The sequence below is a fragment of the Oncorhynchus gorbuscha genome, linkage group LG15 (assembly GCF_021184085.1).
Source record: "Oncorhynchus gorbuscha isolate QuinsamMale2020 ecotype Even-year linkage group LG15, OgorEven_v1.0, whole genome shotgun sequence".
NCBI classification, from domain to species: Eukaryota; Metazoa; Chordata; class Actinopteri; order Salmoniformes; family Salmonidae; genus Oncorhynchus; species Oncorhynchus gorbuscha.
In genome coordinates this window covers 67,984,700-68,008,347 of record NC_060187.1, presented here as the reverse complement: position 1 = coordinate 68,008,347, position 23,648 = coordinate 67,984,700, and the positions used below count along the sequence as shown (strand labels likewise).

The window sequence follows — 23,648 nt, the reverse complement described above, 5'->3', positions numbered from 1 at the left end:
AATAGAAGGCTTGTGACCACACACATCTAAATATTGCACTTGGGAAAACAACATCTTAAAGTAGAACTAGAATGAAACAAACAGGCATTCTATTTTTGCTCAAAATAATAGCCCACTATAGTAGAGATCGATCAAGTGCACAAGGCTACATGTGTGCAAAGATAATGTTCACTGAGTAAAACAAGTAACGCTCGCTCACTCACTCACTCACTCACTCACTCACTCACTCACTCACTCACTCACTCACTCACTCACTCACTCACTCACTCACTCACTCACTCACTCACTCACTCACTCACTCACTCACTCACTCACTCACTCACTCACTCACTCACTCACCCAATGTTATTTGTTGCCTAGACTTTACTGCAATGACACTCAAGTCTTGAGAAAAAAAACAATACACTAATATTGCAGTTAGCCATGACAGCCTTTATAATAGAATGTTCACTGAGTAAAACAAGTTGCACTTGGGAAAACAACATCTTAAAGTAGAACTAGAATGAAACAAACAGGCATTCTATTTTTGCTCAAAATAATAGCCCACTATAGTAGAGATCGATCAAGTGCACAAGGCTACATGTGTGCAAAGATAATGTTCACTGAGTAAAACAAGTAACACTCGCTCACTCACTCACTCACTCACTCACTCACTCACTCACTCACTCACTCACTCACTCACTCACTCACTCACTCACTCACTCACTCACTCACTCACTCACTCACTCACTCACTCACTCACTCACTCACTCACTCGGGAACGTGTGTGGTGCTCCTTTCACCTCTATAGAGGCATCCAGCTTAAGCCAAGCCCAGCTCCAGCTACACTTGATCCCTGAATCCACTTGTTTAACAAGCAACGCCTCATTTTCACCTAATTCTCTCATTCTGAAAAGCCCCCCCCCTTCACATGCACACACACACACTCAATTCTTCATTGCTGTGACTTTCTTGCTAGTTGAGATTTCTGATCACGTTCGGCTGTGTTTCATTTCATATGTCGGTTTGATCGCGGGGGAGGCACTAGTAATGCCTGCAGTTTTCAGTTTGGCTATTTGTTTCCAGTGTGTTAGTCTATAAATAAATCACTGCCAAAATGTGTCATCTCTCCCATGTCTTATTTAACTAGTAGTTGTTCTGAAATGTTTATTTCTTGCCTACATTTTACTCCCTTCTCGATGTTTAATATAACACACATACATTAATTATTAATTGGGACTGCAAGGCCTGGGACACTTCAGAATCCTTTTTTGTGACCCATCATGCCCTCTGATGTGTGCCACAGGAATTATTAGACTCTAGTCACAAAAGGAAGTGGTTATTTGGGGCAGCAGGGTAGCCTAGTGGTTAGAGTTTTGGATTAATAACCGAAAGGTTGCAAGTTCAAATCCCCGAGCTGACAAGGTACAAATCTGTCGTTCTGCCCCTGAACAGGCAGTTAACGCACTGTTCCTAGGCCGTCATTGAAAATAAGAATTTGCTCTTAACTGACTTGCCTAGTAAAATAAAGGTAAAATAAAATACATTTCAGAAATAGTTTTCAGAGCCATCTTCTCTCTATCAATCCCCCATCCCATCATGCTTTTCACTCTTATGGATTGTCCTACATTGTTTTAAACTTTTTCTGCTTTAGTTTTTAAGAATAAGAATGTAGGTACAGTAGTAATAATAAAATAATAATAATACAATTTGTACTCTGCGCAAAAAAGTTCAAATATAGTTCAAATATATAAGTCAACATGAGTGCATATCCATAATCACAGTCAAATGTTATAATAAATAAAAAATAATTTTAAAAAAAGTATAAATGTATAATAATATAATAAAAAAAACTGACAATGTGCCTCCATGAAGAATCCTCTCCCCAATAGGTCCCTTCGCCCTCAATAGGACACTCCCAGCACCTCCACCATCCCCATCAACCTCCCCCCAACCCTCAAACACAATAATGATAATAGAAAGAAAATAAAAATATATATATATATATATATACACACACACACACACACCAAGATATACACACACATGCACAGTACATATACATATGCACAGGACACTCAACTTATCTTTTATCCTACATCAGATATACAGGTGACATTTTCACCTGGATGACAGCACATAATCAGGAAGACTGAGATGCTCTTCATCCGAGGGAATGCCTGCCCGTTCTCAGATGTTAAATAATCCCAGATGATCACATGTCATTTACATTCCAGCCCTTGTCAGCTCCAGATTTGACTACTTCAACTCACACCCTGCTGGAATCCCTACCTTCTCAGATTCCCCTCTTATTAATCTCTATATTGTAATCAATAAAGTGTTCCAAAATGCTGTACTTTTATTAACATATACACTGCTCAAAAAAATAAAGGGAACACTAAAATAACACATCCTAGATCTGAATGAAATATTCTTATTAAATACTTTTTTCTTTACAGAGTTGAATGTGCTGACAACAAAATCACACAAAAATGATCAATGGAAATCAAATTTATCAACCCATGGAGGTCTGGATTTGGAGTCACACTCAAAATTAAAGTGGAAAACCACACTACAGGCTGGTCCAACTTTGATGGAATGTCCTTAAAACAAGTCAAAATGAGGCTCAGTAGTGTGTGTGTGGCCTCCACGTGCCTGTATGACCTCCCTACAATGCCTGGGCATGCTCCTGATGTGGTGGTGGATGGTCTCCTGAGGGATCTCCTCCCAGACCTGGACTAAAGCATCCGCCAACTCCTGGACAGTCTGTGGTGCAACGTGGCGTTGGTGGATGGAGCGAGACATGATGTCCCAGATGTGCTCAATTGGATTCAGGTCTGGGGAACGGGCGGGCCAGTCCATAGCATCAATGCCTTCCTCTTGCAGGAACTGCTGACACACTCCAGCCACATGAGGTCTAGCATTGTCTTGCATTAGGAGGAACACAGGGCCAACCGCACCAGTATATGGTCTCACAAGGGGTCTAAGGATCTCATCTGGGTACCTAATGGCAGTCAGGCTACCTCTGGCGAGCACATGGAGGGCTGTGTGGCCCCCCCAAAGAAATGCCACCCCACACCATGACTGACCCACCGCCAAACCGGTCATTCTGGAGGATGTTGCAGGCAGCAGAACGTTCTCCACAGCGTCTCCAGACTCTGTCATGTCTGTCACATGTGCTCAGTGTGAACCTGCTTTCATCTGTGAAGAGCACAGGGCGCCAGTGGCGAATTTGCTAATCTTGGTGTTCTCTGGCAAATGCCAAACGTCCTGCACGGTGTTGGGCTGTAAGCACAACACCCACCTGTGGACATCGGGCCCTCATACCACCCTCATGGAGTCTGTTTCTGACCGTTTGAGCAGACACATGCACATTTGTGGCCTGCTGGAAGTCATTTTGCAGGGCTCTGGCAGTGCTCCACCTGCTCCTCCTTGCACAAAGGTGGAGGTAGCGGTCCTGCTGCTGGGTTGTTGCCCTCCTACGGCCTCCTCCACGTCTCCTGATGTACTGGCCTGTCTCCTGGTAGTGCCCCCATGCTCTGGACACTACGCTGACAGACACAGAAAACCTTCTTGCCACAGCTCGCATTGATGTGCCATCCTGGATGAGCTGCACTACCTGAGCCACTTGTGTGGGTTGTAGACTCAGTCTCATGCTACCACTAGAGTGAAAGCACCGCCAGCATTCAAAAGTGACCAACACATCAGCCAGGAAGCATAGGAACTGAGAAGTGGTCTGTGGTCACCACCTGCAGAACCACTCCTTTATTGGGGGTGTCTTGTTAATTGCCTATAATATTTGCACAACAGCATGTGAAATTTGTCAATCAGTGTTGCTTCCTAAGTGGACTGTTTGATTTCACAGAAGTGTGATTGACTTGGAGTTACATTGTGTTGTTTAAGTGTTCCTTTTATTTTTTTGAGCAGTGTATGTTCAGACTATTCCCGAGAGAAGGGGTGTAATATCTCCAGGTGGGCGTGTGATACCCTTCCTCACCCATGCTAACAAGATGTTACATCTTGTGATGTCTTTGCCTTGAAAGTACGTATGAGAGTATAAGTAATATACAATTAACCTGTTGAAAGTATACTGACTAAAAGGCAAAACAGAACTGTCAAATTATATTATAGCTGTGTCGTTGTATACTTGCGAATTAGAATTCTAAGTGTAACATAATTTTGTTGAGAAACTGAAATGCCCATCAAATTTTTTCCCCAGTTTGCTGTATGTGTTCTGAAGGTGGAGTCGATTGTCTTTTAAAATATGAACAAAGATGTTAACAACATAAGAGAAGAAATAGCAGTCACTCTTCTCCAAAACACCGGTATGTTCAATTTCTAATTTAATATAAATTGTAGATAAAAAATAAAAATGTATATGGATCTTTCAAGGTTATCTGTGATCCAACATCTGACTAGACGGCCACTAAAACACATGTATTTAAATAATTATGTTACAAGAAACCTACACTATTCCCTTGTTCCCTGTTATCTCAGAAAAATACATGTAAAGATGTAGACTACTTGACATTATGTTTTGCTAGATGACCTGAGCCAAATTGTGCCACTTATGTGGGGAGGTGGACAATAATGAGAAAGACTTGTTCACTTCTAAAAAGGCACATTTTTAGGAGTACGAATTTGTATAAGCAGTAATATTTCTAGAGGTAGCATCATCCACTTTGTCTGATAATTAAATAATTATTTTTTGAGTGCGTTCACGCAAGCTTTTCTGCACAAGGAGTCGTACGCGAGTTAATACTGTAATGACCTGACTAGATCATAAAGGAACAAGGGTCCAGACAGAGGACTGAGTTTCCGAATTTTCGGTTTATTAACCGTAGCCGTAGCCCACGCCAAATAAATGAAGGATACCCTATAAAACAACCGTGACCTTCTCTTGTGACCGCCAGACGTAAGAGAGAGAACAATGGCTAAACCCGGTCTTAAAACCCAATGCTCCATCCTCCCTCCACGCCACTCCGCCAACCACCAGGATGCCCAGCATCAGAACATTTGAGGCATTCCTGTGGTTGGCAGATAGCAGGTCGATTGGCATGTCGGACCCCACGAACACTGGGTACTGGTAAATACAACACAGCCAACCAATAGCCTAACACATAACACACAGCTGTCCGTGAGGGTCGCTGTAATTCCATAGCGAATTGGTTAGGTTACTAATGTTAGCTTATCTGATGTTGTAACGTTAGCGGTCTAACTTTATTAGCTAGTTAATTTTCACACCATAAACTAATTTATTTGTTGGCTAATGTTGCTCAACATTTCTCTGGCCAGCTAACGGAGAATTCGATCCATCTAGCAAGATAGAATTTTTAAGCAAAGTTACCATTACTTGTTCCACCACACTTTCTCCCTCACCTCAAACTTTCCAAATGCCAGTCATTTTTCGGGTTACAGCTCATGAAGTACGCTTCCTCACCCCCATCTTCGTGGTCAGGTTTCTCACCTACCTCTTCGTTATGTTCAAGGCCAGGGACACCCTGCTGTAAATTAACTGGCAAACTGCCATTCCACTCTCCGCTGTCTTTCTAGAGTGCGCACTGATGCTGTAACTAGCACATTGGTTGTCTCTTCTCTCTTCAGTCGTGTGCTGCACTCTGTTGTTATGTGAATGATTGGCTGAACCTTATATACAGCCAGTATTGCTCGAAACGCGCATCACTCGTTCGCATACAGCCAGTAGTCATCCGAAGCCCCCCCACCCCAAAACGTTTCTCATCGGATTGACAAGAATCACATAGGTCGCATATTTTGGATTCAAAACGGCGAATTTGCCAAAAGATGTCTTGTTTGCATCCCTGTACAGAGGCGCCCCATGATGCTTTCCATATTAAAATACCCTGTTGTGTAATAGCATTTTCTTTAGTTTTTTTGTTGTTGTTGAATTTTACCCCCTTTTCGTGGTATCCAATTGTTGTAGTAGCTACTATCTTGTCTCATCGCTACAACTCCCGTACGGGCTCGGGAGAGACGAAGGTTGAAAGTCATGCGTCCTCCGATACACAACCCAACCAGCCGTACTGCTTCTTAGGATGTATTTGGAGATGCTAGCACTCAGGACAAAACAGAACACTGTCTCAATTTAAAATGATTACAAAGCATTATGGAAAGTCTGCACAATTTGACAGTAAATCTGAACTTTCTAAGAACCGTGACCAGCATGCAGAAATGACAGAACAAGTTCAAAAAGCTTGGTCATCCTGTTACTAGGAACATAGAACTAGAAAAATATTCTATATAAGATTTGTTGCACCACCGTTCACTGTCAAAACCATTCGGGCACAATGACTTCAATTAGCCTACATTTTGGTGCTCCAGATAATATTGCGGTACACACACTACTAAGAGACGGCCTTGAAGTCCATGAAATGTAGCTAAATACATGTTCTGATGTAAAGTGTAAAGTGTTTTTGTGAACAATAGACAAAGTAGGCTATATCTAATCTAGTGTATATGACTAAATCAGGGGTTTTCAAAATGAGGGGAGGGGTCTTTTGGGTGATTTTATGTGAAAAATTATTTTATTAATCTCACTAGCTGCAACAGAATACCACAATGGCAGGGTTTGCGTTAGCAGAATGTGGCACCTTGACATTTTGACCAGCAGCATTTAGATCTACCGGAAATTTGAGAAATTTACCAGACCCATATGCAATCGCAAATTGTTTGCATAGTCAATTTACACAGAGCTCTGGCACACACACTTAGCCCACCACACATGCCACCAGGGGTCTTTTCACAGTCCCCAAATTCAAGAAAGCATACAGTATTATATAGAGCCTGTATTGCATGGAACTTCCTTCCATCTCAAATAGTTTAAATAAACAGCAAACCTGGTTTCAAAAAGCAGATAAAGCAACACCTTGCGGCACAACGCCTCTCCCCTATGACCTAGATAGTTTGTGTGTATGCATTGATATGTAGGCTACATGTGCCTTCTAAAAAACATTATGTAGTTCTGTCCTTGTTTATTGAGGTTCTGTATTATGTCATTCTGTATTGTTTCATGTTTTTTGTGGACCCCAGGAAGAGTAGCTGCTGCTTTTGCACCAGCTAATGAGGATCCTAATAAAATACCAAAATACTACATTTACTTTTCCTCAGCCAACAAGACAAGTAACGAACAGCAAAATCACTAGCCTATGTCAATCTACTATGTCCCATAGTAGGACAGTTGACCTATTCTATTGGTCAGCTTGTTGAGAAAGAAATAGCCTAATAGTGTGAATGTTTGTTCCAGAATGCAATTAGCAGTAAAAACCTGTCAAAAGCACTCTGCACATCTAAGCGGTTTCCTATGACAGAGATTCAAATATCCATCAGAAATGTGAAAAGAGGGGAGATGTAATATGCAACAACTAGCATGGGCTGCTAATATGACTAGGGTTGTGCCTTTGGCTATGGACAATGAAAGAAAGTTGATCTAAAATAATTGCATCCATGGATATGGTCGGATTTTGGCTAGGATACTTTGAAGCAAGGTAAGACCTGCACGTCATAATATGTATTAAAACTTTCAGGTTTCAAACAATTAAGTATATATGTTAAATGCATACGGTCTTCAGCTCATTGCAAAGTGGTGTGTTACACACTGATGAAGCCTGCCTTTCGTTGCCTAAGCATTTGCTGTTTGAGATGCTGTAGCAGCAGCGCTCGCGCTGTCTGACAGATTTTCCACTCAAAGGCTCTGTATATGTATGCTGTACGAGTGTGATAAGATACATAACGAATATACTGAACACACGCCAATTTAATTCCACTAAATTAAATAAGACTGATAAGCATGTCCAGTCAAATGTACACTGAACAAAAATATAAAATGCAACATGTAGTGTTGGTCCCATGTTTCCTGAGCTGAAATAAAAAATCCCCAAAATCTTCCATAAGCACAAAAAGCTAATTTTTCTCAAAGTTTGTTCACATTTTATTTTTTTATTTCACCTTTATTTAACCAGGTAGGCTAGTTGAGAACAAGTTCTCATTTACAACTGCGACCTGGCCAAGATAAAGCATAGCAGTGTGAACAGACAACAGAGTTACACATGGAGTAAACAATAAACAAGTCAACAACACAATAGAAAAAAAAGAGTCTATATACATTGTGTGCAAAAGGCATGAGGAGGTAGGATAATGCACACATGACTGTAAGTCGCTTTGGATAAAAGCGTCTGCTAAATGGCATATATTATTATTATTATTATTAATTACAATTTGCAGATTAACACTGGAGTGATAAATGATCAGATGGTCATGTGCAGGTAGAGATACTGGTATGCAAAAGGGCATAAAAGTAAATAAATACAAACAGTATGGGGATGAGGTAGGTAAATTGGTTGGGCTATATAACGATGGACTATTTACAGCTGCAGCGATCAGTTAGCTGCTCAGTTAGCAGATGCTTAAAGTTGGTGAGGGAGATAAAAGAGGGAGGGAGATAAAAGTCAGCAATTTTTGCAATTTGTGTTGGCTTTAGGGATGATCAGTGAGATACACCTGCTGGAGCGCGTGCTACGGGTGGGTGTTGCCATCGTGACCAGTGAACTGAGATAAGGCGGAGCTTTCCCTAGCATGGACTTGTAGATGACCTGGAGCCAGTGGGTCTGGCGACGAATATGTATCGAGGGCCAGCCGACGAGAGCATACAGGTCGCAGTGGTGGGTGGTATAAGGTGCTTTAGTAACAAAACGGATGGCACTGTGATAAACTGCATTCAGTTTGCTGAGTAGAGTATTGGAAGCTATTTTGTAGATGACGTCGCCGAAGTCGAGGATCGGTAGGATAGTCAGTTTTACTAGGGTAAGTTTGCCGGCGTGAGTGAAGACTCTAGATTTGATTTTGGATTGGAGATGTTTGATAGGAGTCTGGAATGAGAGTTTACAGTCTAGCCAGACACCTAGGTACTTAAAGATGTCCACATATTCTAGGTCGGAACCATCCAGGGTGGTGATGCTAGTCGGGCGTGCGGGTACAGGCAGCAAACGGTTGAAAAGCATGCATTTGGTTTTACTAGCGTTTAAGAGCAGTTGGAGGCCACAGAAGGAGTGTTGTATGGTATTGAAGCTCGTTTGGAGGTTAGACAGCACAGTGTAAGTGAGCATTTTTCCTTTACCAAGATAAACCATCCACCTTACAGGTGTAGCCTATTAAGAAGCTGATTAAACAGCATTATCATTACACATGTGCACCTTGTGCTGGGGACAATAAAATGCCAATTTAAAATGTGCAGTTGTCACATGACACAATACCACAGATGTCTCGTCTCATGTTTTGAGGTAGCTTACAATTGACATGCTGACTGAAGGAATGTCCACCAGAGCTTTTGTTAGGTTGCCAGATAATTTAATGTTAATTTCTTTACCATAAGCTGCCTCCAACTCCATTTTACAGAATTTGGCAGTACTTCCAACCGGCTTCAAATCAAATCAAATTTTATTGGTCACATACACATGGTTAGCAGATGTTAATTAGAGTGTAGCGAAATGCTTGTGCTTCTAGTTCTGACTGTGCAGTAATATCTAACAAGTAAACTAACAATTTCACAACAACTACCTTATACACACACAAGTGTAAAGGAATTAATATGTAGATATAAATATATGGATGAGCGATGGCCGTGCGGCATAGGCAAGATGCAGTAGATGGTATAGAGTACAGTATATACATATGAGATTAATAATGTAGGGTAAGTAAACATTATATCAAGTGGCATTGTTTAAAGTGACTAGTGATACATTATTTGCATCCAATTTTTAATTATTAAAGTGGCTCAATGTTAGTGATGGCTGTTTAACAGTATGATGGCCTTGCGATAGAAGCGGTTTTTCAGTCTCTCGGTCCTTTGATGCACCTGTACTGACCTCGCCATCTGGATGATAGTGGGGTGAACAGGCAGTGGCTCGGGTGGTTGTTGTCCTTGATAATTGTTTGGCCTATCTCTGACATCGGTGGTGTAGGTGTACTGGAGGGCAGGTCATTTGCCCCCGGTGATGCGTTGTGCAGACTCACTACCCTCTGGAGAGCCTTACGGTTGTGGGCGGAGCTGTTGCCGTACCAGGCTGCGACAGGATGCTGTAAAAAAGTGTTTTTGGGGACAAGCCAAATTTCTTCAGCCTCCTGAGATTCAAGAGGTGCTGTTGTGCATTCTTCACCATGCTGTCTGTGTGGTTGGACCATTTCAGTTTGGAAAGTTTTAAGTTCCTCGGCCTACACATCACGGACACCTTCTCCACTACTGTTCCATCGATGTAAAAATGGGGGGTGCTCCCTGTTTCCTGAAGTCCACGATCATCTCCTTTGTTGACGTTGAGTGTGAGGATATTTTCCTGACACCACACTCTGAGAGCCCTCAACTCCTCCCTGTAGGCCATCTCGTCATTGTTGGTAATCAAGCCTACCACTGTAGTGTCGTCTCAGTTGGACGCGTGCATGGCCACGCAGTCATGGGTGAACAGGGAGTACAGGAGAGGGCTGAGAACGCACCCTTGTGGGGCCCCAGTGTTGAGGATCAGCGGGGTGGAGATGTTTCCTTGCCACACCACCTGGGGGGCGGCCCGTCAGAAAGTCCAGGATCCAGTAGCACAGGACGGGGTCGAGACCCAGGGTCTCGAGCTGAATGAGACCTGAAAATAGCTGTGCTGCAACACTCCCTATCCAACCTGAGAGACATTGAGAGGATCTGCTGAGAAAAATGGGGAACCTCCAAAATAAATCAAATCAAATTGTATTTGTCACATGTGCGGAATACAACAGGTGTTGACCTTACAGTGAAATGCTTACTTACAAGCCCTTAACCAACAAGCAGTTTTAAAATGTAAAAAATATAAGAATAACAAAAAATGTAAGAGTAGCAGTAGATAACAATAGCGGGGCTATACACGGTGGTACCGGGACAGAGTCAATGTGTCAAAAAGCAGGGCACGGGTGATGTACTGGGTCATATGCACTACCCTCTGTAGTGCTTTGCGGTCAGAGGCCGAGCAGTTGCCATTCCAAGCAGTGATGCAACCAGTCAGGATGCTCTCGATGGTGCAGCTGTAAAACCTTTTGAGGAACTGAGGACCCATGCCAAATCTTTTCAGTATCATGAGGGGGAATAGGTTTTGTCGTGCCCTCTTCATGACGGTCTTGGTGTGCTTGGACCATGTTAGTTTGTTGCTTCACTACATCCCCATCGATGAGAATGGGGGCATGCGCGGTCCTCCTTTCCCTGTAGTCCACAATCATCTCCATTGTCTTGATCACGTTGAGGAAGAGGTTGTTGCCCTTGCACCACACAGTCAGTTCTCTGACCTCGTCCCTATAGGCTGTCTCATCGTTGTCGGTGATCAGGCCTACCACTGTTGTGTCATCAGCAAACTTAACTTCTCTAGGATAGGGGGCAGCATTTGGAATTTTGGATGAAGTTTCCTGCAACTCATCCCCAGAAGATACGATATGCATATTATTAGTAGATTTGAATAGAAAACTGTTCGAATCATGTCTGTGAGTATAACAGAACTTATGTATCAGGCGAAACCCCGAGGACAAACCATTAAGATTTTTTTTTTTTTTTGGGGGGGTGTCACTCTTTTCAATGGGTTTTCATTGGGACTCCAGATTTCTAAGGGACGTGCTTGCAGTTTCTACCGCTTCCACTGGATGTCACCAGTCTTTAGAAATTGGTTGAGGTTATTCCATTGTGTAATGAAGAATACCATCTTTGAGAACTAACAATAAAAAAAGCTATACAGCCAAGGAGAAAAGAAACTGGGCATTCTGGGCACATGCCCATTGATTTACTGCAGAGGAACACAGCAGTTGCCATTGCAAAATGCATAGAATTGCAGGAAATTAGCTTTAAAACGGCAAAATTGTCTAAGCTCCATGCAAAACTGTGTAGAATGTCTGGAAATTAGCTTCAAAACTTCAAAATGTTCTCAGCTCAATGGAAACGTGTAGAATTACAGAAAATGTGCCTTACAACAGCAAAATTCTCTACGCCGCCAAGATACCTTTCGAGCTAATAGACTATGTTAGCTTACAGTTCCTCTTCCAGTGAACTGTGGGGATGTCAAAACAAATGTCTACCAAATCTCTTCACTTCTACAATGTTGATTACTTCTACTTGCCATTATCATTCACTGGGACCCCCTGGCCGGGGGTCTCTGGGCAAGAAAAGTTTGAAAACCCCTAGACTAAATCATTTAAAAAATATATAGTATAGAACTACACTTCTACTAAACAAATGATTAGGCCTAAATAGACTGACAGCCTAGATTGTTTGAAAACTGATGTCCTCGCATAGCAATAGAAGTTAGGGTATGGGGAATAACACAATCTGAATGAAGAGTAAACAGAGCGCTTTTTGCTTGACATGTTCTGTGTGAGGAAGTAAATGTTGCCTTAAGAGTAACATGATCCAATTGGAGAAAGGTCAGCATAGTTCCCATCATAATCATATGCATGCATGAACCCGGGCTACAACTGGGAATGCTTCACATTTAAATTATATTTCTGTCTGGCTTAATGTTACCGCTCCAGCTCCACTTCCATCAGTATTCAGTCTCCCTAGAGCTCCCAACCCACCACGCTTCTCAGTCAACCACCTCGCCCACATGCACTTTCCCCTAATCCTCCCAAAATCTTTGTTATACTGAATGCTGCTTATAAATAATGAAACAGGCATTAAGAAAAGTAAATAGTCCCTTAGAAGGCAGCAGGCAGGCGGTACAGTAAGTAAATATGCTGTGAGTAGAAAAACTGTTAAACAAGCCAGACTGGACAACACATTTCTAGCCTGATGTTTCACCTGACTTCTCTCTATGCTTTTACAGTACAAATAGCTTTCTACTTTTGTCTCTCTGAGAAGACAAAAAGCCTGGAGTAGTTCTGTCTTTTTCAGATGTCCCTGGGTGACCTAGTAATCCCTAGGCTCTTTCTCAATTGTCCTGATTGTCCTGATCAAGGAAAGACAATTGAAAAAGAGCCCTTGTTTCACGGAAGCTGAAAAGGTCTTTGAAATAGTAAAGACAATTCAGCATCTGAGCAATTCCACAGTAGAGCTCAGCAGCGTACAGCACAGCAGAGTGCATTCAGGTACAGTACTCTAGTGTGCTCTACTGAACTATACTCTAGTTATTTACTGAACAGTACTGCCCTGTGCTATACTTTTCTGTACTCTACTTTGCTGTCCAAACTTGTGAACCCAACTGTGGTTTGTGACTATTATGATTTCCCCCATTGTAGCCAATAAACTGCAGAAATACAGTTAGCGATCAAGTTATCATCACAATAATTAATAAACAAAATTGATATCAATAAAACACTGACTAATTAATAGATCTACCTTTATTTGTTACTTCTGAACGTTCATTATCCTCCCATCCTAATGAGGGAGAGCAATTAGAAAATATCTTAAAGATATGTGGGTTATTGCTAACAGAATATTAAGGCACAAGGCAATTGTTCAACAACGTACAGAAGGCAGACAAACATATCCAAAACGAAATATAAAGTGTTGATATTTGTTGGCAAAGGGTCTTTTACTTCAATATGAGTGTTATGTATTTCTAATACATTTAAACTATTTCTGGTAGATGTTTTTTTTTTAAAGACCCCTTTTCCATCTTTGCTTATTCCTACATTTTAAGATGGAAAATTGTAAAAACAATTATATATCCCTTAATAAAAAAAGACTCATCTTAAATTTGACATGCTCCTATGAACTTCACATGTTGCTGCTCATGGGTTCTTTTAGATGGAAATCACTATATCCTTTTCACATAGTCACCAATCTCTTTCATCTATACATGATCACACCTCTGACATTTGTAGTGATGGGAGCAGGAGACAGTAGTGTTTCCAAACTGCTCCTATATGGGTTTGGTTACAAAAGGGTGAGCAGTAGCAGCAGTAACCAAGGCGAATGTTATTAAGCCTCTCTCTGATGACATCAAAGCTGTAGCAACTAAGGCCGAGAATGCCAGGTCTCTTCTATCAGGACTTGGCTGACAGGCCTTGCACGGCTCCCTAGTGTTTTGTATTGCCGTTTGCCTTGGAGACGATAAGCACCCTGATGATGGGGATGGGAGAAGTAGCATAGAGCGGAGCAGCCTGGAGATTCTAATGCATTTTAATAAGGCTCCCGCTCCACGATAGGCAAACAGTGCTGTTAGTATCTTACTCTGGCATTTCTCCTCACTTCCTGTCGCTGGCTTGTCCCTTCAGGATCACCTTGGAGATTCCCTCCCTGCTCTGCATCCTCATCCTTTTGAAGGACAACTTGCTCACCTCTCCACTCTCACAAAGAACCACTTAATAGGCCTCTCTTTTCAGCTGCTTTATTGCCTGTGTCCTCCAGGCTTGTCATTTTTATTCCGGGCCCAATTGTGGCATGTCAGGTTGGATCAAGCCTCCTAGTGCTCATGTTAGCTAGAGCTACAGCCCAATGCACAACAGAGGCTGTACCATACTCTCCCTCTCTCTTTCTCACTGCTGGGGACACACTGTCAGCCTGCCACAACAACCCAGATACAGTTAAAGCCACTGTAGTCTAAGGTTTTCAATCATTCTAAAATAAACCACAACCTAGATTATTCTCCTTGAAAAAAATCTCCTTAAAAAAAATCTTCCAGTTTCCTTAAAGTTAACAATACTTCGTTTATTTTAGAGGTCAACCGATTAAATCGACATGGCCGATTAATTAGGGCCGATTTCAAGTTTTTATAACAATCGATTATTATAATTATTATAATTTTAATAATACTATAATTATTTACATTGCATTCCACGAGAAAGATGCGTGGCTGGCTGACCACCTGTTACGCAAGTGCAGCAAGGAGCCAAGGTAAGTTGCTAGCTAGCATTAAACTTAACCTATAAAAAAACAATCAATCTTCACATAATCACTAGTTAACTAACACATGGTTGATAATATTACTAGGTTAACTAGCTTGTCCTGCATTGCATATAATCAATGCGATGCCTGTTAAGTTATCAAATCTCAGCCTACTTCGCCAAACGGGTGATGATTTAACAAAAGCACAATCGTTGCACGAATGTCCCTAACCATAAACATCAATGCCTTTCTTAAAATCAATACTCAGAAGTAGATTTTTTAAAACCAGCATATTTAGTTAAAATAAATTCATGTTAGCAGGCAATATTAACTAGGGAAATTGTGTCACTTCTCTTGCGTTCATTGCACACAGATTCATGGTATATGCAACAGTTTGGGTCGCCTAGTTCGTTGGGAACTAATTTGCCAGAACTTTACATAATTATGACATAACATTGAAGGTTGTGCAATGTAGCAGCAATATTTAGATTTAGGGTTACCACCCGTTCGATAAAATACGGCACCGTTCCGTATTTCACTGAAAGAATAAACGTTTTGTTTTCAAAATGATAGTTTCCAGATTTGACCATATTAATGACCAAAGGCTCGTATTTCTGTGTTTATTATATTATAATTAAGTCTATGATTTGATATTTGATAGAGCAGTCTGACTGAGTGGTGGTAGACAGCAGCAGGGTAGTAAGCATTAATTCAAACTTTACTGCGTTTGCTAGCAACTCTTAGCAATGCTTGAAGCAGAGCATTTGTTAATGACTTCAAGCCTATCAACTCCTGAGATTAGGCTGGCAATACTAAAGTGCCTATTAGAACATCCAATAGTCAAAGGAATATGAAATACAAATGGTATAGAGAGAAATAGTCGACGCGTCATAATTCCTATAACTACAACCTAATACTTCTTAACTGGGAATATTGAACCACCCGCTTTCATTTGTTCTGAGCAAGGAACTTAAATGTTAGCCTTTTTTTACATGGCCATATTGCACTCAGGCTGTCAGCTGAGCTCCCATTCATTCATTATAGATGACCTTCCTAACGGAAGTGCCAAGGCAATGAAAATTAGGCATTCATATTTAGAACAGGTTGGCTGTTTGACACTACCATGCTCCCCCACTACATCATGATATGTAGGCTATAGCAGCACCCACTCATCTGAGACCAAGAGCAACTGGTGAAAGAGGTCCATATTGCAGAAGAAGTCATGATAGCCTACTTTAAAACAAATGGAATCATTCATATTGTTGGCTAGGCCTATTAGTGGAACTATGTGTATTCAAAAGGGGGATTCAAGTGGGTCTGGGCAGGTGTAATGTTTGTTGGATGTAGTCGTGTGTATGGGTTGTATTGTTTATAAGAGATCAAATAAAATCTCATGTAAATAAAGGTAGATTAAAAAATGATGAAAACCTCGAGTTATAATGCTGGTTTTCAATTTTAGTTGGTGGGATTTTCATAAAAGTCATCCTCAGGCAACATGGATTTAGGTAATTGTTGAAAATCTAAGGGATTAATTACTTGGTTTGTGATTGTCCTAGTCTAGCTAAATCTCTCCAGGATGATTGATTTGAAGGAAAAACATTCAATCCCAAACAATACTACCTGACCAAACTGTGTTAGAAGTTACCATTTAAGTCATCCTGAATGAACACACATAACCCTAGTAATGACAGATTTAAAGCAAGGACAAATTAGTGTTTACTACTTCAGTCTTGTTTAGGCCTCGACAAAACTGTGTTTGTTCATGAACAATCGCGATTGATAAAAATGTCGGGGTTCAGATTACCATAGTTATGATTGAACAAGTATAGCCTAGCCATTGTAGGAATAAACTTGATTGATATTCATAAAGACTCCATGAGCTACTTAGATACAACAGGTCCTGTTCATATTTGAAACCATAACGTAATTTGTCCAGGCAAACTGTTAACCTTACACTCTTGCATTAAAATGAATTGTGTCATGCTCATGAGCAGAATGCATGAGTAGTGTCAGGATACAGTAGCGTCAAGATAATTCGCCAAGAGCCACAGTGCTTTTGAATTCGAAACTTTGTCCTAAAACTAAAAGTTTTCAAACACCACATTGAAAACATGACATGCACCGATAATAAAACGTCTTTATTATTCTTACCGGGGAGTTTCGATAAAACGGAAAGGTATTTTCTTTTCTTCACTGCAGCTGAAACGTTTCAGCTAAGGCAGCATTACAAGCACCAGAGCATACTCTCCGCAGAAACCTTCCAGAGGATTGACGTGATAGAATGAACCTCCTTAACGATATGCCTCAATGTAGATGCAACTATACGAAATACCAACGCATTCATTCAAGTTTAAAGTTACACAGTATTTTTTTTGTTAGCTGTCAAAAAGGCGATTTCGATTCAACTTGCTATCTTGTCTCCACCCACTGCAAAGTCAAATCCCATATCCAAACCTCGCGAGATGTTATCGGCGTTTTCTCCACACTCCCTGATGATGTGACCATAACGATAACATAAGATGATATAAAATGAGGTCCCCGAATTTGTACAACGATTATAATTTATGGCGACAAAAGTGAATCCTTCTCTCTTGTATTATGTTTATCTTGCATAGACCACTAGTTACAATTCACTCACATGCGAACTACTTTGTTTTTCAGGACAAGCTATATAAACATATCGCAAATTGCATGTAAAATGTTTATATAAGAAAACATTTGCACATACTGCATTTCAAATACTGCATTTCTCCTCACAACTCCATATTACCTTTGGCATTTCATTAATCCTAGCTTGCACCCTTCTGATAGGGGGTTAGGGGACATTACTTTAGCATTAATCATGCTCAATCTCTAAATAAATGGAATCTACGGATTTCACATGACTGGGAATACAGATATGCATCTGTTGGTCACAGACACCTTAAAATAAATAAAAGAGCACGCTTTTCCAGTGTGCCAGTGGCCATCAACGGTGAGCATTTGCCCAATGAAGTTGGTTACAATGGCGAACTGCAGTCAGGTCAAGACCCTGGTGAGGATGATGAGCACGCAGATGAGCTTCCCTGAGATGGTTTCTGACAGTTTATGTAGAAATTATTTGCTTCTGCAAACCCACATTTTCATCAGCTGTCCGGGTGGCTGGTCTTAGACGATCCCACAGGTGAAGAAGCCGGATGTGGAGGTCCTGGGCTGGATTGGTTACACATGGTCTGCGTTTGTGAGGCCGGTTGGACGTACTGACGAGGGGAGAGTGAAACAAATGCTCAAGTAGGACTGTTTTCCTACAGCCATATACAATAATACATTGATCTCTGCCAGAAAAAGATAAATGGAAATAAAATGCGGAAACAAAACAAATCTGTAGTGGTGACATGATCAAATACAACGACATCCACAGTTTTCACACATTCATCTCATATGTCAACATTGATTGCATTGGTCTCTCAAGCAAGACCCTTCCCCCGGGGACAAAGCTCCACACATGCCCCACCCCGGCTCCCGATCCAGGCATTGAAGATGTTAATAAAATATCTGTTTGTTATATGCCCACAGGTGGAACAGTAGGCTACTCTGGCAAATGTAAATGATGTTCTGTCTGTCCATCAAATTGTGCGGCGTTGAATGATCATTGAGAGGAAAATGAACAGTTGTATGTTGCTAATAATCACATTGTTTTACTCCAATGCAATGTGTAGACAAGACTGCATGTTAGGCTACACAGGTTGTCATGGAGGCAGTCATTTCTGTTCTGTTGACACGAGACATAAGCTACTACAACAACAAAATTATGGGGAGCAGAATTGAACACAATTGTACTGACCTGGATTGTACTGACCTGGATTAAAACATGTGACCCTTTAGTGAAGGCCCCAGCGAGAATTGAACTCACGACCCCTGGTTTACAAGACCAGTGCTCTAACCACTGAGCTATGGAGAATTACCTGCTCACACTTTGAGACAACAGGCCATTTACATATTACCACGGATCTTGCCAATTCACAGGCAGAAGGCCGCACCTCATGCCACTCACTCCACCACACAGCTGTTAGTGCAGTCTCGCCCAACCAGCTAAACAGGTAGTAGGCATATGAAGAAAAATCAACTACTCCAGGCTTGAGTGTCTGCTGGTTTTCAGTCTTTCTGTTACATCATGATCTACATGAGATTTAGACCAGAAAAACATAATACACATTTTTAAATGCCAATTGGACCTGTGCAATAAAACACACACACACACACACACACACACACACACACACACACACACACACACACACACACACACACACACACACACACACACACACACACACACACACACACACACACACACACACACACACACACACACACACACACACACACACACACACACACACACACACACACACACACACTGTGGCACTGCCAGGACTTGACACTAGAGAGCAGCAACAGACCATAAAATGCTTTGCCATTGCCAGAGAACAGCCTACAAATGATCACTGCATTTTATTGTCTGTTGCTGCGCTCTAGTGGCGTGTCCTTGCAGTGCAACAGAGAGTGTTTATCAGTCACATGCGCAGGGTTGCAGATGTAAATGCAGGGTACAGTGAATATCTTAAACTCCTACAGTGCAGGTCAAAGGGAAGTGAATGAAACAATAGCAACATAATACAAATTACATGTTTACAACTAACATGATAAATGTCCATTGGGTGGGGGCAGGTTAAATGTCAGATGAGGTGGTGGGGGGGGGGGGAGCATCAATGTATAAACTTGATCTCCACTATAAAAAGCATCTAGACATTATCTCCCATTTCTTTTAGACTAGTATTTAGTTCTCAACAGCAGAGTTTTGTTGTCACACCCTGACTTTAGTATTCTTTGTTTTCTTTGTTATTTTAGTTAGGTCAAGGTGTGACGTGGGTCATGTATGTGTTTGACATGTCTAGGGTTTTTGTATGTTTATGGGGGTGTGACCTATCTAGGGGTTTTTGTAAGTCTATGGTTGCCTAGATTGGTTCTCAATTAGAGGCAGCTGTCTATCGTTGTCTCTGATTGGGAACCATATTTAGGCAGCCATATTCTTTGGGTATTTTGTGGGTGATTGTTCCTGTTCCAGTGTTTACGTTACGGGACTGTTGCGTCTTCGTTCCTTTTGTCGGTTTGTTGTTTTTGTTTGATGTTTAAGTATTCCCATTAAATATAAGGACCAAGCAGTGTGGTAACTGGCAGCAGCAGGAGGAGCAGCGCAATCAGGACTATTGGACTTGGAAGGAGATACTGGATGGAGAAGGACCCTGGACGCAGCCGGGGGAATATCGCCGCCACAAGGCAGAGCTGTGGGCAGTCAAAGCGGAGAGGCGGCGGTATGAAGAGGCAGTGAGGCTGGAAGCCCGAGAGGCAGCCCCAAAAATGTATTGGGTGGAGGGGGCACACGGGGAGTGTGGCAAGGCCAGGTAGGAAACTTGTGCCAACTCCCCATGCTTACTGTGGAGAGAGGGTGTAGTACTGTTATGCGGTAGAATGCACAGTGTCTCCAGTATGTGTGTTTAGCCCGGTGCGCTACATCTCAGCTCCCCGCATCTGCCGGGCTAGGGTGAGGATCCAGCCAGGGCATATGGTAACAGCCCTGCTCTCCGGTGGGTCTCCTCGGGCCAGGATATCCTGCGCCGGCGTTGCGCACTGTGTCTCCCGTATGTCTGCACAGCCCAGTGCGTCCTGTGCCTGCACCCCAGACCTCCAGTGCGTCTTCACGGTCTGGTCTATCCAGTACCACCAGTGCCAACACCACACACCAGACCTCCAGTACGCCTCCACAGCCCAGTACATCCTGTTCCTCCTCCTCACACTCGCCCTGAGGTGCGTGTCCACAACCCGGTACCACCAGTACCAGCACCAGGCCTATAGTGCGCCTCGGCAGTCCAGTACGCCCTGTTCCTCCTCCCCGCACTCACCCTGAGGTGTGTGTCCTCGGCCCAGTGCCGGCACCACGCACCTGGCCACCAGTGCGCCTCAGCAGTTCAGTACGCCCTGTTTCTCCTCCCCGCACTCGTCCTGAGGTGCGTGTCCTCGGCCCAGTACCACCAATACCGGCACCACGCACCAGGCCTACAGTGCGCCTCACCAGTCCAGAGCGTCCGGCAACAGTTCCCAGTCCAGAGCGTCCGGCAGCAGTGCCCAGTCCAGAGCGTCCGGCAGCAGTGCCCAGTCCAGAGCGTCCGGCAGCAGTGCCCAGTCCAGAGCGTCCGGCAGCAGTGCCCAGTCCAGAGCGTCCGGCAGCAGTGCCCAGTCCAGAGCGTCCGGCAGCAGTGCCCAGTCCAGAGCGTCCGGCAGCAGTTCCCAGTCCAGAGCGTCCGGCAGCAGTTCCCAGTCCAGAGCGTACGACGGGCCGCAGACCGGAACCTCACACGACGGGCCGCAGTCCGGGTCCACCAGAGTCTCCCCTCCAGTCGGGGTGCGCCAGAGTCTCCCCTCCAGTCGGGGTGCGCCAGAGTCTCCCCTGCAGTCGGGGTGCGCCAGTCGGGGTGCGCCAGAGTCTCCCCTCCAGTCGGGGTGCGCCAGAGTCTCCCCTCCAGTCGGGGTGCGCCAGAGTCTCCCCTCCAGTCGGGGTGCGCCAGAGTCTCCCCTCCAGTCGGGGTGCGCCAGAGTCTCCCCTCCAGTCGGGGTGCGCCAGAGTCTCCCCTCCAGTCGGGGTGCGCCAGAGTCTCCCCTCCAGTCGGGGTGCGCCAGAGTCTCCCCTCCAGTCGGGGTGCGCCAGAGTCTCCCCTCCAGTCGGGGTGCGCCAGAGTCTCCCCTCCAGTCGGGGTGCGCCAGAGTCTCCCCTCCAGTCGGGGTGCGCCAGAGTCTCCCCTCCAGTCGGGGTGCGCCAGAGTCTCCCCTCCAGTCGGGGTGCGCCAGAGTCTCCCCTCCAGTCGGGGTGCGCCAGAGTCTCCCCTCCAGTCGGGGTGCGCCAGAGTCTCCCCTCCAGTCGGGGTGCGCCAGAGTCTCCCCTCCAGTCGGGGTGCGCCAGAGTCTCCCCTCCAGTCGGGGTGCGCCAGAGTCTCCCCTCCAGTCGGGGTGCGCCAGAGTCTCCCCTCCAGTCGGGGTGCGCCAGAGTCTCCCCTCCAGTCGGGGTGCGCCAGAGTCTCCCCTCCAGTCGGGGTGCGCCAGAGTCTCCCCTCCAGTCGGGGTGCGCCAGAGTCTCCCCTCCAGTCGGGGTGCGCCAGAGTCTCCCCTCCAGTCGGGGTGCGCCAGAGTCTCCCCTCCAGTCGGGGTGCGCCAGAGTCTCCCCTCCAGTCGGGGTGCGCCAGAGTCTCCCCTCCAGTCGGGGTGCGCCAGAGTCTCCCCTCCAGTCGGGGTGCGCCAGAGTCTCCCCTCCAGTCGGGGTGCGCCAGAGTCTCCCCTCCAGTCGGGGTGCACCAGAGTCTCCCCTCCAGTCGGGGTGCGCCAGAGTCAATAATACACAGGCATGCATATTTGGGGGATACTGAATTGAATGACCTAGAGAAAAGCCGAAACGGGAAGAAAAAAAACACACAGTTAAGAATACAAACTGGGCTGTGCGTTGCTTCGAGGGCTGGCTTGCAGAGAAGAAAAAAGTTGTTGACTTCAAAACTGTTCCAATATATCTGCCGAAGACTGGCTTCGAGGACATTATCACTTTTATACAACGGGTTAACAACATATTCAAATAATGATCGACATATGTTCAGTAAACTATATTTTGATTAATTTATTCGTACTATTTAATCATTCCACAATATATAGTCCCTACACAAATCTAGGGTTGCTAGAGACCCAGTCATTGTTTTTGTTCTGTATGTATGGACGCGACCCAGTCTTTCTGTTCTGTACCGATGCCCACTAACTGACATACTCTCCGTCGCATCTAAACCAGCATTGGCCAGTTTCTGGACTGTCGTGGTCCTGATGCTGTGATTTGTGTATGTAGTTGTTCCCGCTGCCCTGCAGATCTTGGGTAGAAGTGCTGCCAGATAGTTCACGCCCTTCGGCACTGACGTGTACCAGATCGAGTCCCCGATACACACCCCTCCTTGGGTGCAAGGCTGTTCTCCAGGCATTTCAGTAGATATTTATCCAGTCATGCCACCGGGCATAGTTGGTTCCCTGGCTGCTCGAACATGAATCCCCTCACGGACTCTCTGTTCCTCTCCCTTGGGTCCAGACGATTCTTTATGGCCTTGTTTATATGCTAGAGTTGCGTATCTGAGAGAGAGAATGCGGTGTTATAATATTGCATTCCAGTAGCCTATTACGAGTGCAACTTAGAAATAAAACAAACAGGCTATGAACAACATACCTTAGACTGTTCTCGTCTGTTTTTACGAGGAATGAGTTGGGCTTTAGTTGTCTGTTCCCCTCTTTTCGTCTTTGACCCAGATGTAACTGGAGGTCGAGCCACACTTTCTGGACCAGACCCCTTGGTGTACCGGGATTCAGAGCCTGGCAGTTTTGGAGCTGGGCTATGTCCTTATCAGTGATGGGAGGGTGGCTGTTTGTGATATATTTGCCTTGCCTTAGTTGTTTGATGTTGGCCAGAAATACATGATTCGAGGTGGTAAATGCAGTGTCCTTCATAAGGCACTAGCTGCGACTGGTGGTTGAGTCATTTAGATAGCCGTTGAGCCCACTCCGGAGTGCCAGATAGCCACTTATGCTGTACTCCTTCCCCTTCCCATTTCGTACATTTCCATAAAACTGTCAGAGAACAATGGTAAACTCTTCCTTAGTGACAGTTTTGAAGTGAACGACCTTTTTCTTCTCTACTAGCCAGCCCTCGAAGCAACGCAAAGCCCAGTTTGTATTCTTAACTTAAAAATGTTCCACTTATCCATTTTAGTTTTGG

The 23,648-nt window shown here is 43.9% G+C and overlaps 1 protein-coding gene and 1 non-coding gene across 2 annotated transcripts in view; both read right to left on the bottom strand.

The window, feature by feature from the left end:
* The window catches only part of LOC123996546 (protein O-linked-mannose beta-1,4-N-acetylglucosaminyltransferase 2-like), a 28,333-nt gene extending 11,099 nt beyond the window's left edge, over positions 1–17,234 (bottom strand). The window contains exon 1 of the mRNA XM_046299966.1: positions 16,967–17,234. The gene's annotated coding sequence lies outside the window, so the exon portion shown is untranslated. The remainder of the gene's footprint in view (positions 1–16,966) is intronic.
* Positions 17,235–18,674: 1,440 nt separating this feature from the next.
* On the bottom strand, positions 18,675–18,755 carry trnat-ugu. Its single transcript has one exon. It is a non-coding gene; the product is annotated as a tRNA-Thr (tRNA).
* Between the last annotated feature and the right edge of the window lie 4,893 nt (positions 18,756–23,648).